This window comes from Pectinophora gossypiella, unplaced genomic scaffold (assembly GCF_024362695.1).
Source record: "Pectinophora gossypiella unplaced genomic scaffold, ilPecGoss1.1 Pgos_34, whole genome shotgun sequence".
In the NCBI taxonomy this organism is placed as follows: domain Eukaryota; kingdom Metazoa; phylum Arthropoda; class Insecta; order Lepidoptera; family Gelechiidae; genus Pectinophora; species Pectinophora gossypiella.
In genome coordinates, this window is record NW_026063244.1 from 475,734 (window position 1) to 492,084 (window position 16,351).

The 16,351-nt window shown below is 37.1% G+C and overlaps 1 long non-coding RNA gene across 1 annotated transcript; it reads left to right on the forward strand.

The window, feature by feature from the left end:
- The first annotated feature begins 6,174 nt into the window (after positions 1–6,174).
- LOC126381051 (uncharacterized) lies at positions 6,175–7,333 on the forward strand. Its single transcript, XR_007568652.1, has 3 exons — positions 6,175–6,233; positions 6,883–6,956; positions 7,251–7,333. It is a non-coding gene; the product is annotated as an uncharacterized LOC126381051 (long non-coding RNA).
- Positions 7,334–16,351: the final 9,018 nt, after the last annotated feature.

Sequence of the window (16,351 nt, forward strand, 5' to 3'; positions counted from 1 at the left end):
CGTGCGACCGGCACGCCCCCTAGTGACTAAATATTGTACTATCTATCTGTCACTGTCAGTTGATGCTTTTTCTTTTGTTCAGTTGTTCTTGCGCATATATTAGTATTGTAACCGAAAACGTTTCTCTCCAAATAAATCTACATATTAACTTTAATACTTAGTTTCATTAGGTTATGGGCCTTTTATGACCCGTTAGTCATAATTAGGAAGTTGAAACTCCGATAGTATTTAAATAAAAGTTATTTCGTAGCGTAGGAAGTGATTTCTGATTTTTAGGTAGCCACCGTTACAAAGCATTTTTTGAATTTGCTCCGGTATAAAATGGCTATGTCTAACGTACAAATAGACGAATTACTAGGAAGACAAAACTATTGTACATGGAAATTCGCAGTACAAACATATTTACAACACGAAGATTTATGGGACTGTGTTGAACCCGCCGATGACGAAGCAGTAAATCCGAAGCAAGACCTCAAAGCGAAGTCTAAAATCATCCTGCTTGTGGACCCTATAAATTACATACATGTCCAGGATGCAAAGAGTTCTAAAGAGGTGTGGCAAAATTTACGAAATGCATTCGAAGATTCGGGTTTAACAAGGAAAGTGGGGTTACTCCGAGATTTAGTTAATACCACATTGGATGCATGTTCAAGCATTGAAGAATATGTGAATAAAATTGTAACCACTGCTCATAAACTGAGAAACATCGGATTTAATGTTGATGACGAATGGTTGGGAACTTTAATGTTAGCAGGTTTACCGGAACAGTATAAACCTATGATTATGGGATTGGAGAGCTCCGGTGTAAAGATAAGTACAGACTCGATAAAAACTAAACTATTGCAAGAGGTTAAAGAGTTAAATGTATCTGTTCTTTACACAAAGCACAAACCAACTACCCTCCGACAAAATTTTAATCAAAATCAGCATAAAAAGCCAACAGGACCCCGTTGCTACAATTGCAATAAGTATGGACACCTAAGTAAATTCTGCAACAAAAGAAAAAATGATAATAAAGGTTATGCAGCAGTTTTTTCAGCAACTCATAAAAATATGAACAGTGTGGAATGGTATGTAGATTCAGGAGCATCCTTACATATGACCAACTTATCTGACTGTATGTATGATGTTCGGCCGCCTTTGATACAGTATATAAAGGTTGCCAACAATACATCCATCTCCGTAGAAAAGATGGGTAATGTAAACTTGGATTTAGTTGGTGAAGATGGTGAAATAAATCACATACAGGTGAGAGATGTTTTATACATATCGTGGCCATATCATAGAATTGATCATTTCATGAAATGATCGACCATTTCATGAAATGGTCGTATTTCATGAAATAGAACAACATTCGTTGGCCACATCATGATGTGGTTTGGCCAGATCAATGAACACAAAACGTTTAACGATATGACCAACTAAATGCATGATTACTTCATGATATGGCCAAACGTTAGCGATCATATCGTAAAATAGTAACATTATCCACCGGTAGTGGCGCTGGTGTCGCTTTGTTTATGTTTTGCATAATGGCGGCGGACAATAATTATTCTTGTGTGAACGCGAATAATACGAATAATAATGAGCAAATACAAGATAAAAGTGCATTGAAGCAATGTTTTGACACTAAGGTGAAAAGAAAAACTCGTATTAACAGTAGACAGCAACTTTATTTTCATTTTTAGGTTATATGGCAAATAATGAAGGTCGAGTGACCACGCTACGTAAATCAATGGACTATTGTTGGATTTCAAAATATGATATAATTAAAACTGCGAATGAAGAGATATTAATTTTAAAAAAGAAAAATATAGACGATCCTACTGTCCGTAAAGTTTCTTTTTTTGACGTGACTTATTGTAGATATGCCGCAGATGGCATTAACTACTTGAAACAGGATTCTATTAAAACGCATAAATGTTTTTGTCATAATTTAAATTATCATAATCCTTTTTTTATAATTTTTACAAGGCATAACAGTAGGTTAGGGTGCGGCGGGGGTGGCCCTTGGGCCACCCCTACGCCGCCAGTATGTTTATCTTACACACGAAAAGTATACTGAATGATGACCAATGGCATGAAATAGTGTCAAAAAATATGACGACGACTTCAAAGCGAGATGCAGTTACGGCGTATATGTCAACTACATCAACACTCCGTTAATCGAAAATGACTTTTTAATTTTTAATTGACTTTTAAACATTTTTGTACTTTGTACTAGAGTAATACATTATTTCCTACCTTATTTCGCGTTTTTATTACACCACTTATCATGGACACCCTACATTAATGATATGGCCAAACGTGGATGGAAATATCATTAAACGCTGACGTTTAAACGATATGGTCAGTTGAAGTTGGCCATTTCATGAAATACGACCATTTCATGAAATGGTCGATCATTTCATGAAATGGTCAATTCTATGATCTGGCCACGACATACATACCACATTTAAGTACCAACTTATTGTCAGTTAGTCAGTTAACAAAGAATGGTTGTCAAGTAATTTTCAATACAACTGGCTGTAAAATATACAATAGCAAAAAACAATTAGTAGCAACGGCGAGGCTGGTCAATAATATGTATAAACTAAATACTCCTAAAGGAAATGCATTTATCTCCACTTCTGATAGCCAGAGCATAGATATATGGCACCGTAGAATGGGACATTTAAATTACAATGATGTTAGTAAACTACCCTTATGTACTGAAGGTGTAAAATTATCAAATACAAAAACATCTGACAATAATTGTATTTCATGTCTGCAAGGCGAACAGACGAGGCTACCTTTTAAGAACATTGGATCACGGGCTACGGTACCTCTGGCACTGATACACTCAGACTTGTGTGGTCCCATGGAGAAATCGTCCATGGGAGGAGCCAGGTATTTTATATCATTTATAGATGATTTTTCAAGAAAAGTGAATGTTTATTTCCTGAAAAATAAAACAAATATCAGTGAAGTTTTTGAAATGTACAAGAACGAGATGGAAAACCAATTAGACAGTAAAATAAAAGTACTACGCACCGATAATGGTTTAGAATATATTAATGTACAAATGTCTCAATATTTGACAGGAACAGGTATCAAGCATCAAACGTCGGCACCGTACACACCCGAGCAGAATGTGCTTGCCGAGCGGATGAATCGCACTCTTGTGGAGCGTGCCAGGTGCATGCTGTTCGATGCTGGACTTTCAAAACACTATTGGGCAGAGGCTGTGGAGACAGCTGTGCATTTAGTAAATCGTTCTCCGAGTCGAGTTCTTGACTACGTGACACCACTGGAGAAATTAACAGGTATTAAACCAAACATATCTCATTTGAAAATTTTTGGCTGTAAAGCTATGGTTCACGTGCCGAAAGAAAAGAGACTAAAGTGGGATTCAAAATCTACAGAAATGACATTTCTTGGATATTGTGAAAATACCAAAGCATACAGACTATTGAACCCAAGTACAAAGAAGATTACTAAAAGTAGAAATGTCACATTTTTTGAAACCTGCCACAGTAATGAAAGTTTAAGCTCCAAAAATTTTGACTATAATAACAAATTACAGATACCTGTGCCATTATCAGAGACAATAGAGACTACAACCAATCAAAAGGACTCCGGCATTACACACCAGCCAGCAGCACCTCCTTGCATCAATGACCAGAATGTAGAGTCAAGCTCTACATCTGACTCAGATGTAAGTTATGTGGATGTATGTAATCAGGATACAACTTATGAGCCTAGCACTGAATGTTCATTTGATTCCCCAAACCGATTTATTAATCTGAGGCCACGTAAAAGACAGCCCAATTTTGAAGATGAAGAAGAGACTTATTCTGCATGTTTGGCTCTATGTCAAGATCCTGTAACAGTAGAGGAAGCAATGTCATGCCCCGAATCCAGTCAGTGGAAGAAAGCCATGGAAGATGAGTACAAGTCCTTAATGAAGAATAACACTTGGCTGTTATGTGACTTACCTACTGGGAAGAAAGCTATACCTTGCAAATGGGTTTTTAAAACAAAACGGGACGAGAAAGGAAACATAGCAAAATATAAGGCAAGATTAGTAATTAAAGGATGCGCTCAGAGAAAAGGAATGGATTACATTGATGTGTATTCACCAGTAATCAGGTATTCATCTCTCCGCTATTTATTCACATTGGCTGTAAAATATAACTTGGATATAGATCAAATGGATGCTGTATCAGCTTTTCTACAAGGTGATGTAATGGAAGATATTTATATGAAACAACCTCCAAGCTTTGAAGAAAATAATACACAAGTATGTTTATTGAAAAAATCGCTTTATGGATTAAAGCAAGCCAGCAGGCAATGGAACAAGAAATTGGATAACACTTTGAAAGAAATTGGTTTGACACAATCATTGCTTGATCCCTGTATTTATTACAGTATAGAAAAAGAAAACATAACATTTTTAGCTGTATATGTAGATGATTTAATATTATTTACAAGCTCCGTAAAGACTAAAGACTATATAAAGGAAAAATTGTTTGCTATTTTTGAAATGAAGGATTTGGGAGAGTTAAAATATTGTTTAGGATTTCATGTACATAGAGACAGGAAAAACGGGAATCTATGTATAGATCAGAAGCAGTATATTCGGGACATATTGAGTAAATTTGGAATGTCAAATTGTATGGGCGCAAAAACACCCATTGATCCGAAAACAAAGTTTAATAATAAGGAAGAAAATTCAACAGTTGATGCAACTTTATATCAAGAAATGATTGGATCTTTACTGTATTTATCACAGGGAACCCGCCCAGATATTTCATATGTTGTGAATACATTAAGTAAATTCAACTCAAGACCGGAAGCACAGCATTTGTTGGCGCTGAAACGAGTTCTAAGATACTTGAATCGTACTGAAAATTATGCGTTAAATTATAAACAGAATAAAAACGAAAAATCAATTCATGGTTATTGTGATGCCGATTGGGCTAGTAATGAAGATGATCGAAGATCATGTACCGGCTATGTTTTTATATTTCAGGGTGGTGCAATCACGTGGAACTCACGCCGACAACAAACTGTTGCACTATCCACTACCGAAGCTGAATACATGTCGCTATCTAGCTGTACCCAAGAGGCGATGTGGCTTAGGCAAATACAAGAAGAATTTTGGCCGCACTTGGCCAATATATCTGTCACCATTTTATGTGATAACCAAAGTGCTATTAAACTTGCAGGTACTGAGAACTATCATTCCAGGTCTAAACATATAGACATACGCCACCACTTTGTACGCGATAAGGTGCAATTGAAGAAGATTGACATCAAATACGTCCAGTCAAGTGAGATGGTGGCTGACTCTCTAACCAAGGGGACTCCACAGTTGAAGCTGGACTACTGCTCGGCACGAATGGGTTTATGTCCAAGGGAGGATATTGGAATATGAACATAAACCTGATCGATGAACACTGCATAATTGAAACGCAACGCGTTTCGTTCTACGTGCGACCGGCACGCCCCCTAGTGACTAAATATTGTACTATCTATCTGTCACTGTCAGCTGATGCTTTTTCTTTTGTTCAGTTTTGTTTTGTTTTGTTGGCAACACCAACAATAAAACATATATATTTTTTTATTATTGTGGCAACTTTAAAATAGCTCACTCTCTTCCTCCTTCAACGCCATCAAGATGTAACGTGTATGTCGTGTGCAAGAAAATAAATATTTTTCTAATACTTTCAACAACGTCTTTGAATACGACCAACCGCAGACCCCAACATGGTCCTTCGAAAAGAAACTAGCAACCTGTGGATTGCAGGCTTCTCAAAATGCAGAGAAGGGTTTGCGGGACATTCGTCGCTTTGAAGACGCGAGGCCACGCGAAAACGCCGTACGCCGCCATCACGGCGCAATACAATTCTCGTCGGGTGAGGCGCGAACCACGGCTACACTATGTGCGCCAGAAAGTAGCGAACAAAAACGGCTGCGAAGATGAATTCAGCCTGAGACTAACAACTCTGGGGAGCCAGTCAACCAAGCTTGCAAGGATCACGGCGCAAGAAAACTTTCAACGGGTATGGCGCGATATGATGTGTACAAGGAAGCAGCAACATTAAATGGTTGGGATGATTAATTTGGCATGCTGGACCACAACAGTTGGCGAACCAGTCAACCGGACCTGCAAGAGACTTCATCAGGAGTAACGGGCTAACGTGACATCAATAACGAGTATATTATTATATAGTATAAGGAACTATTAAGTGAGTTTTACGTGGTTTTCTAACATACCTAATTCATTCATGAACATTAATTCTTATTCTACAAAAAAGATAATAATAAGTCATTCATTCGTAAACGTCACGGTAGTCATCGTAATCATTCATTCGATGTGTGTTCACGCTTGTCCGTAATTTGTATCATACGTTGATCAAAAAAAAAGAAGGTTTTTTTTTGATATAGTTGTCAATTGTCATTCATTCATTCATACGTTCTATATTTTATTGGTTGTGAAATTTTTACACGTCGCCATCTTAGACGCCACTGTTCTGTTACAAGAAATCGAGTTTGTTTTGTTTTCATATTGATTGCAATTGAGCCAGAGTTAAGCTTTAACAGTTTTATACGATTTAATCTCGTCACTATGGCAGATATAAAAGTGTTAGTAGCAAGCCGAGGTCACTGCAAAGGCGCAATTACGCGTTTGAAAAATTCGTATAGTGAGGAATCTTATACGAAAATGCCGGTCGAAAAAATTAAAGTTAAGCGGCAGCACTTAAAGGAGGTTTATGGAGACTATAATAGTCTGTGCGCGCAGATTCTAGCAGTCGACCCACAGGACAATGACGACCAGGCGGACGTGGAAGAAACATACCTCGATTTGTTGGCAAATTTCGACCTTGTTTTGAACAGTTTACAAGGCGGCAACGCGGCGTGCTCAACATCACGGATAAAGCTACCGAACGTAGTTATTCCTACATTTACTGGTAAGTACACCGAGTACTACGAATTTATAGAAATCTTCACGGCCATGATCCACAAGGACAACTCATTGTCTCCGGTTCAAAAATTTTATTATTTAAAGGGCGCGTTATCGGGCGAAGCCCAAGCTCTTATTAATAACTTGCCGATGAACGATACCAGTTATGTAGAGGCTCTTCGATTGCTCAAAGAACGATTTGACATCAAAACAAAAATAGTTCATGAACACATACATGCCATACTGGACATGCCAACGATGACTCGATCAACACCTTCAAATCTTCATAATCTTATTTCAGAAGTCAAGCAGCATCTGGCAGCATTAAAAAACCTGGGTGAGCCCATATGGGACAGCATCATCGTATGTATTGTGCTACGCAAATTAGACAAGCTGACAAGCCGGGCTTTCAAGATGGAGCGCGACAACAAGTCTCTGCCAACAGTTGTGGAGCTGACAGAGTTTTTAGAGCGGCGAGCGTTGGCTTTAGAAACCAACGACAACATTCCTGTCCAGAACACGCGCCCGCAACGCCTTGTTAGCCATGCTGTAGCAACACCCTCTGCTTCTGCTGCATGTTCTTACTGTAAGTCATCCCAGCACAAATTATGTCCCAACTTCAAACTTGCTGCACCAAACAAGCGCTTAGAGTTTGCATTAGACAACAAAAGCTGTAAAGTTTGTTTGTCCCAACATAAGCGCAAATGCATATATCATTTTAAATGTGCAGAGTGTAAAAAGGAACACAACACATTGTTGCATGGTATTGACTCACAAACTACTCCGTCTGTCACACTGCTCTCCAGCACCACTCAGGGTCAGGTATTGTTGCCTACTGCAAGAGTTAAACTTATTTCTCAGTCAGGCACAATCATTTACGCCAAGGCTCTGCTTGACAGTGGGTCGCAAGCTTCTTTTGTAACACAACGGGTAGTCGATTTATTACAAGTGAGTCCCACTAAATCTAACACTACTATAGTAGGCATTACTAACCATGAAAAGTCTGTTGACAAATGTATAAACCTTGAGGTTCATTCCACTGTTTATCCATTCAAGATAAATGTCAACTGTCATGTGGTAAAAACGATAACCTCCAAATTGCCACAAACTCATGTCGACCTATCATCCATTGCACTGCCATCAAACTGCCAACTTGCCGACCCGTGCTTTTATAAACCTGGAGATGTGCACCTATTGCTTGGAGCTGACATATTTTTTCAGGTCCTCCTGCCGCCCCTTGAAGGAGCCGCCACTACGAGCAGCCAGCGTTCTGCTTGCGGTCCAGGTGCAGCCAGTCCTGAGCAGCCATCAATACTACACACGTCTTTCGGTCACGTCGTCGCCGGCAGTACAGGCATGCCTACTACATCCAGTAACCAGGTTATATCCTTATTTTGTCAGGAATGTAGTACTAGCTTAAATGAAAACATGAGTGCATTTTGGAGGGCAGAAAAAGTACCTGAAATCTTCCCAGAACAAGTACCTGAACAGGATTATTGTGAAAAGCTTTTTCAGGAGACCACTAGGCTTGAAAATAATAAATTCCTAGTCACTATGCCAACTAAAGTCCCTTTAGAGCAAATTAATTCTGAACTGGGAGATTCTTTTAATCAGGCACTACAAAGATTCATTAATTTAGAAAAGAAACTGCAAAAAAATCCAGTTCTTTTCACAGAATACAAAAAGTTCATTGATCAGTACACTGAATTAAAACATGGTGAATATATTGATATAAACAGCTATGATCTTAGCAAAGACCCTGTTTTCTTTCTCCCACACCATGCAGTTATAAACGAGAGCAGTCGAACAACAAAATTAAGAACAGTGTTTGATGGCTCCATGCGTACAAGTAATAAAATCTCTTTAAATGATCTATTAATGAATGGCCCAGTAGTCCAAAAAGAACTTTTTGAAATCTTAATATCATTCAGATTAGAGGCCTATTTCTTTATTTGTGACATTCAAAAGATGTTTAGATGCATTCAATTAAATCCATCACAACGGTCTCTTCAAAACATTTTATGGCGAGTCTCCTGAAAAAGACATTCTATGCATACAGCTGAGCACAGTAACATATGGTCTCAAGTCATCCTCATATCTAGCCACAAGATGCCTTATAGAGCTTGCCACAAGATATAAAGACCAATATCCGTTGGCCTCTGCTATCTTAATAAATAACACCTATGTGGATGATGTGCTGGTGACTAGCAGGACCGAATGCGAACTTTTACAAATGAAAGCTGAATTAGTAGGGCTACTTGAACTGGGAAGTTTTTACTTACACAAATGGGCCTCCAACTCCACTGCGTTACTTCAAACTATACCAGTGGACAGTCGGTATTTTGGAGAGGTCGAACTGCACAATGATATGTCAGTAAAAACATTAGGGGTGAGTTTTGACGTGAAGGACGATCTGTTCAAAACTGCCTGCCCAGAGCCATACAAAAGCACTCATGATACTAAGAGGGACATATTAAGTTATATTAGTAAGTTCTATGATCCCCTGGGTCTAATAGGGCCTATACTTGTTCGTGCGAAAGTCATCATGCAACAACTGTGGCTTAGTGAAACAGACTGGGACTCCATTCCGCCAGAAAACGTACGTAAGATGTGGGTCGATTTCTCATATGATTTATCACTCATGGAGCCAATTAAAGTGCCTCGATGTGTGACGACACAAGGTATAGCTGTCCACCAACTTATAGGGTTTGCTGACGCTTCATCAGTAGCATACGGTTGCTGCCTCTACTTGCGCTCTATCGACGCACAAGGTAACATTCGTCTTGAATTATTATGCTCCAAGTCCAGGGTAAACCCGCTCAGGAAACAGCTGACTGTGCCCAGGCTAGAATTGAATGCTGCGCTGCTTCTCTCGGAATTGTCTGTAAAGGTATATAATACACTTATTAAAAAGATTGATGTACATGACACTTACCTCTTCTCTGATTCTCAAATTGTCCTAGCGTGGCTAAAAACCGACGCGACAAAATTGCAAACTTATGTTGCAAATAGAGTCAGAGCAATTCAGGAGCTTACACATAGTTGTTCATGGCAATACATTAACACTGCTGAAAATCCTTCAGATTGCCTCAGCAGAGGCCTACAGCCACAAGAGCTGAAAGACCACCACTTATGGTGGAATGGTCCTTTGTTTTTGCATAACAAGGACTATAATTTTCAATCTATACTTGACATGCCTACATACTTACCTGAGGTCAAATGTAGCGACGATAAAGTTGTATGTAATACAACTACTACATTAGACACAAATGTGTACGAAAAGCTTAAAAAGTTTTCTAATATCAATAAAATGTCACGTGTATTTTCTTACATTCTACGTTTTTGTAACAATCTCAAAAAAGGCGCTGTTAAATGTGTGATGTGGTCGTGTGTGGATGAGGAGCTGGCCGAGGGACTTCAGAGAAACCACTTTATTTTAGACATTATTTATTACACGTCTAACATACGTGTGTTCGGTACAGACTTGAGACGAGAAGTGTAGTGTTGCCATAAGACAAATATACAACATGCCCCTTTTTAGGACAATTATAATGGCAATACATAAAATAAACTTCAAATTCAAATTGACATTGACAATATTTGACAAATAACAAATGATGTATAAATCCATACTAATATTATAAATGCGAAAGTAACTCTGTCTGTCTGTCTGTCTGTCTGTCTGTCTGTCTGTCTGTCTGTCTGTCTGTCTGTTACTCTTTCACGCCTAAACGGCTCAACGGATTTTGATGAAATTTGGTATGGTGATAGATGATAACCTAGAAATGGTCATAGGCTATAAATAATCACGCCATCGTTCTTAGGGGGTAGGCAGTTGGCAGATAACTAAATTGATTTAGTGATTTGTAGTCGTTTTTGTTGGGACTTTTGCTCTTTCACGTCTAAACGGCTGAACGGATTTTAATGAAATTTAGTAAGGTAATAGTTGGTTATCTAAAAACGGTTGTACGATCAAATTGATCACGTCATCGTACTTAGGGGGTAGGAAGTAGGCAGAAAACTGAATTGAGTTAGTGATTTTTTTATGGTTTTTGCTGGGAGTTTTGTCTATCATGCCTAAACGGCTCAACGGATTTTGATGAAATTTAGTTAGCTGATAGATAGTAATCTAGAAAAGGATATGGCCTATTAATATTTATGCTATCGTACTTAAGGCGTAGGCAGTAGACAGAAAACTAGGTTAGTGATTTTTAATTGTTTGTTTTAAAAGTTTGCCTCATTCACGCCTTAACGTCTGAACGGAATTTTATAAGACTTGGTTAATTTAAAGATAGGATCTTAGGCACGGACACAGGCTACTTTTTATGGCGGGAAAATACCTCATTCCCGCGGAAATCTAGATTTCGTGATCGTGTCAAGAAGCGCATGACGCCATAGCTACTGGAATGATTTCGATGTTTTTTTTTAAACTGAGTGACCTCAAGTTAGTATTTGATCACTTTTCTAACTTAGAGGGTAGGTAGGCGCCATAATTTAGGAAATTTATGATAAAATTTTGATGCAACTGTCTTTATTAAACAGTTATATCTCATTCCTACAGGAACCTACACATAGCTATAGCTAGCTATCTATTAACATTAAAACTCTTTCTAGAATCACATTACGCCAATTAATTGATCTGATTTGTATAAGTTTTTTTATTCAACTAACTATTACATTACATACAGATAAAATCTAATTACTTACACCACATAATTAATATAGTACTACATGACTAGCTACGCTTTAAACTTGAGGAGGTAATTCGATAGACATTTATACGAACTTTAAGCCCAGTAATCAATCATAGTAATAAGGTAATACTCATTTTAGACAAAGAAACGGATAGGTAATCAGTTCGTCAACGAAATTATAACACCTACACTTAGTTTGTTTACTATTTAACGAGGGAAAATAATCCTTACTAATATTATAAATGCGAAAGTAACTCTGTCTGTCTGTCTGTCTGTTACGCTTTCCCGCTAAAACCTCTCAACCGATTTTGATTAAATTTGGCACAGACAATCTTTAGACCCTGAGAAAGAACAAAGGATACCTTTTATTGCGAAAAGAAGGGACGAAGAGATTGAAATAGGGGTTGAAAGTTTGTATGGGATATTTTAATTTTAAAATATAAATCCATGAAACTTTATATTTAAGCACTTGATAAAAAATAATTAAACATTTGTTCTAGCGTTGCTGAAATTTCGACCAGTGAGGGGGTGAAATGAGGGTTGAAAGTTTGTATGGGAGTTCGTCATTTTTGGGGATAAAACCACGAAACTTTATATTTAGGAACTTGATAAGAAATAAAAAAACAATTTGTTAAAGCGTTTTTGAAAATTCGATCTTTGAGGGGATGAAATAGGTGTTGAAATTTTTTATGAGGTTCGTCATTTTTCAAGATAAAAATATTAAATTTTGTGTTTAGGCACTAAATAACAAACAAAAAATCGTTTGTTCAAGCATTTTGAAATTTTTACCAGTATGGGGGTGAAATACGGGTTGAATGTTTGTATGGGTATTCGTCATTTTTGAAGATAAAACCATGAAACTTGGTACGTAGGTCTCTTAGGATGTGCAGAGTTTTTCAACAAACGGATTTTCCGAAATTCGAACGGAACGGAACGGATTCGGAACGGGAACTACGAAGCCAAACTTTTTGTATACAAAATATTAACCACTGAACCTAGGAACATGATATTTAGTAGTTTTGGGTGTATCAAGTTAAAAAAATTTGGCTTTTGTAGATAAAGTTCCTTTTAACGAATACTCTGCATCGCCGCCACTGCCGTCGGTCGTCGTTCGTCGTCGCGCACATTCGCCGAAGTGTGGCGGCAGTCAACGGCGCTGTCTTGTGGTGGGGGAGCGCACGTGGTGTATACGTGGCCTGCTCGCGAGTGTCGAGTCCAAACAATTTCTACATTTTAACAAATAATAACAAAATAGCAAACGTTGTGTACAAAAAAGTTTTAAATTAGGTCATTTTAAAATATTTTTGTACACAACGTGACGCTGACCCCTGTAAGTGTCTTGGACATAAGGGACCGCTAAATATTCCTAGGTAATTTCTGCCACTCAATGGAATACATAGGTACTTTATAACGACTGTAAACAGATATTTTTTATTTTTTTTAAATATACCTACTTACTCTCTTTTAATCACATGCTATACCGTTCCTTTTATATAATCCTTAATATTCAAATTAAAAGTACGCAGACGAAGTCGCGGGTACCAGCTAGTTATTAATAAATTGATTAAATACAATGCAAATATTAATTTATCGTTATATTATATGAAATTATAGTACATCCATACTAATATTATAAATGCGAAAGTAACTCTGTCTGTCTGTCTGTCTGTCTGTCTGTCTGTCTGTCTGTCTGTCTGTCTGTTACTCTTTCACGCCTAAACGGCTCAACGGATTTTGATGAAATTTGGTATGGTGATAGATGATAACCTAGAAATGGTCATAGGCTATAAATAATCACGCCATCGTTCTTAGGGGGTAGGCAGTTGGCAGATAACTAAATTGATTTAGTGATTTGTAGTCGTTTTTGTTGGGACTTTTGCTCTTTCACGTCTAAACGGCTGAACGGATTTTAATGAAATTTAGTAAGGTAATAGTTGGTTATCTAAAAACGGTTGTACGATCAAATTGATCACGTCATCGTACTTAGGGGGTAGGAAGTAGGCAGAAAACTGAATTGAGTTAGTGATTTTTTTATGGTTTTTGCTGGGAGTTTTGTCTATCATGCCTAAACGGCTCAACGGATTTTGATGAAATTTAGTTAGCTGATAGATAGTAATCTAGAAAAGGATATGGCCTATTAATATTTATGCTATCGTACTTAAGGCGTAGGCAGTAGACAGAAAACTAGGTTAGTGATTTTTAATTGTTTGTTTTAAAAGTTTGCCTCATTCACGCCTTAACGTCTGAACGGAATTTTATAAGACTTGGTTAATTTAAAGATAGGATCTTAGGCACGGACACAGGCTACTTTTTATGGCGGGAAAATACCTCATTCCCGCGGAAATCTAGATTTCGTGATCGTGTCAAGAAGCGCATGACGCCATAGCTACTGGAATGATTTCGATGTTTTTTTTTAAACTGAGTGACCTCAAGTTAGTATTTGATCACTTTTCTAACTTAGAGGGTAGGTAGGCGCCATAATTTAGGGAATTTATGATAAAATTTTGATGCAACTGTCTTTATTAAACAGTTATATCTCATTCCTACAGGAACCTACACATAGCTATAGCTAGCTATCTATTAACATTAAAACTCTTTCTAGAATCACATTACGCCAATTAATTGATCTGATTTGTATAAGTTTTTTTATTCAACTAACTATTACATTACATACAGATAAAATCTAATTACTTACACCACATAATTAATATAGTACTACATGACTAGCTACGCTTTAAACTTGAGGAGGTAATTCGATAGACATTTATACGAACTTTAAGCCCAGTAATCAATCATAGTAATAAGGTAATACTCATTTTAGACAAAGAAACGGATAGGTAATCAGTTCTTCAACGAAATTATAACACCTACACTTAGTTTGTTTACTATTTAACGAGGGAAAATAATCCTTACTAATATTATAAATGCGAAAGTAACTCTGTCTGTCTGTCTGTCTGTTACGCTTTCCCGCTAAAACCTCTCAACCGATTTTGATTAAATTTGGCACAGACAATCTTTAGACCCTGAGAAAGAAAATAGGATACCTTTTATTGCGAAAAGAAGGGACGAAGAGATTGAAATAGGGGTTGAAAGTTTGTATGGGATATTTTAATTTTAAAATATAAATCCATGAAACTTTATATTTAAGCACTTGATAAAAAATAATTAAACATTTGTTCTAGCGTTGCTGAAATTTCGACCAGTGAGGGGGTGAAATGAGGGTTGAAAGTTTGTATGGGAGTTCGTCATTTTTGGGGATAAAACCACGAAACTTTATATTTAGGAACTTGATAAGAAATAAAAAAACAATTTGTTAAAGCGTTTTTGAAAATTCGATCTTTGAGGGGATGAAATAGGTGTTGAAATTTTTTATGAGGTTCGTCATTTTTCAAGATAAAAATATTAAATTTTGTGTTTAGGCACTAAATAACAAACAAAAAATCGTTTGTTCAAGCATTTTGAAATTTTTACCAGTATGGGGGTGAAATACGGGTTGAATGTTTGTATGGGTATTCGTCATTTTTGAAGATAAAACCATGAAACTTGGTACGTAGGTCTCTTAGGATGTGCAGAGTTTTTCAACAAACGGATTTTCCGAAATTCGAACGGAACGGAACGGATTCGGAACGGGAACTACGAAGCCAAACTTTTTGTATACAAAATATTAACCACTGAACCTAGGAACATGATATTTAGTAGTTTTGGGTGTATCAAGTTAAAAAAATTTGGCTTTTGTAGATAAAGTTCCTTTTAACGAATACTCTGCATCGCCGCCACTGCCGTCGGTCGTCGTTCGTCGTCGCGCACATTCGCCGAAGTGTGGCGGCAGTCAACGGCGCTGTCTTGTGGTGGGGGAGCGCACGTGGTGTATACGTGGCCTGCTCGCGAGTGTCGAGTCCAAACAATTTCTACATTTTAACAAATAATAACAAAATAGCAAACGTTGTGTACAAAAAAGTTTTAAATTAGGTCATTTTAAAATATTTTTGTACACAACGTGACGCTGACCCCTGTAAGTGTCTTGGACATAAGGGACCGATAAATATTCCTAGGTAATTTCTGCCACTCAATGGAATACATAGGTACTTTATAACGACTGTAAACAGATATTTTTTTATTTTTTTTTAAATATACCTACTTACTCTCTTTTAATCACATGCTATACCGTTCCTTTTATATAATCCTTAATATTCAAATTAAAAGTACGCAGACGAAGTCGCGGGTACCAGCTAGTTATTTAATATTTAAGATTATTAAGGCATGAATTACATCGTAAGTATTCGACATCTTATATTAAGTTATACAATAATTATAAGTTAAATCTATTAGGTTTTTTAATTAATCGACCTTTAGAGCTATATCTAGCTTCAGGTAATGCTGCACTAAATGACATTTCGTGTATTTCTGGTAAAATATTGTTTTCAGACTGACCTAATTCTGTATCTAAATTACATTCTTCGTTATCTGACAAATTACTCATTTCTATGAATTCTGGTGATAAAACAGTATTATTCAATTGACTTTCAGACTCTGTTTCACTAAGACAATCTTGTATATTAGTTGGACTTGATTCGACAGACTTAAATGAGTTTTCCGACTGCTCATTTTGACTAATATTTTGACTATTACTTGTAATTAAATTATAGCTTACAATGTTTTGATAACAACTATCTTCAATACTAGACTGATAACCATCTTCCTCTTCCAG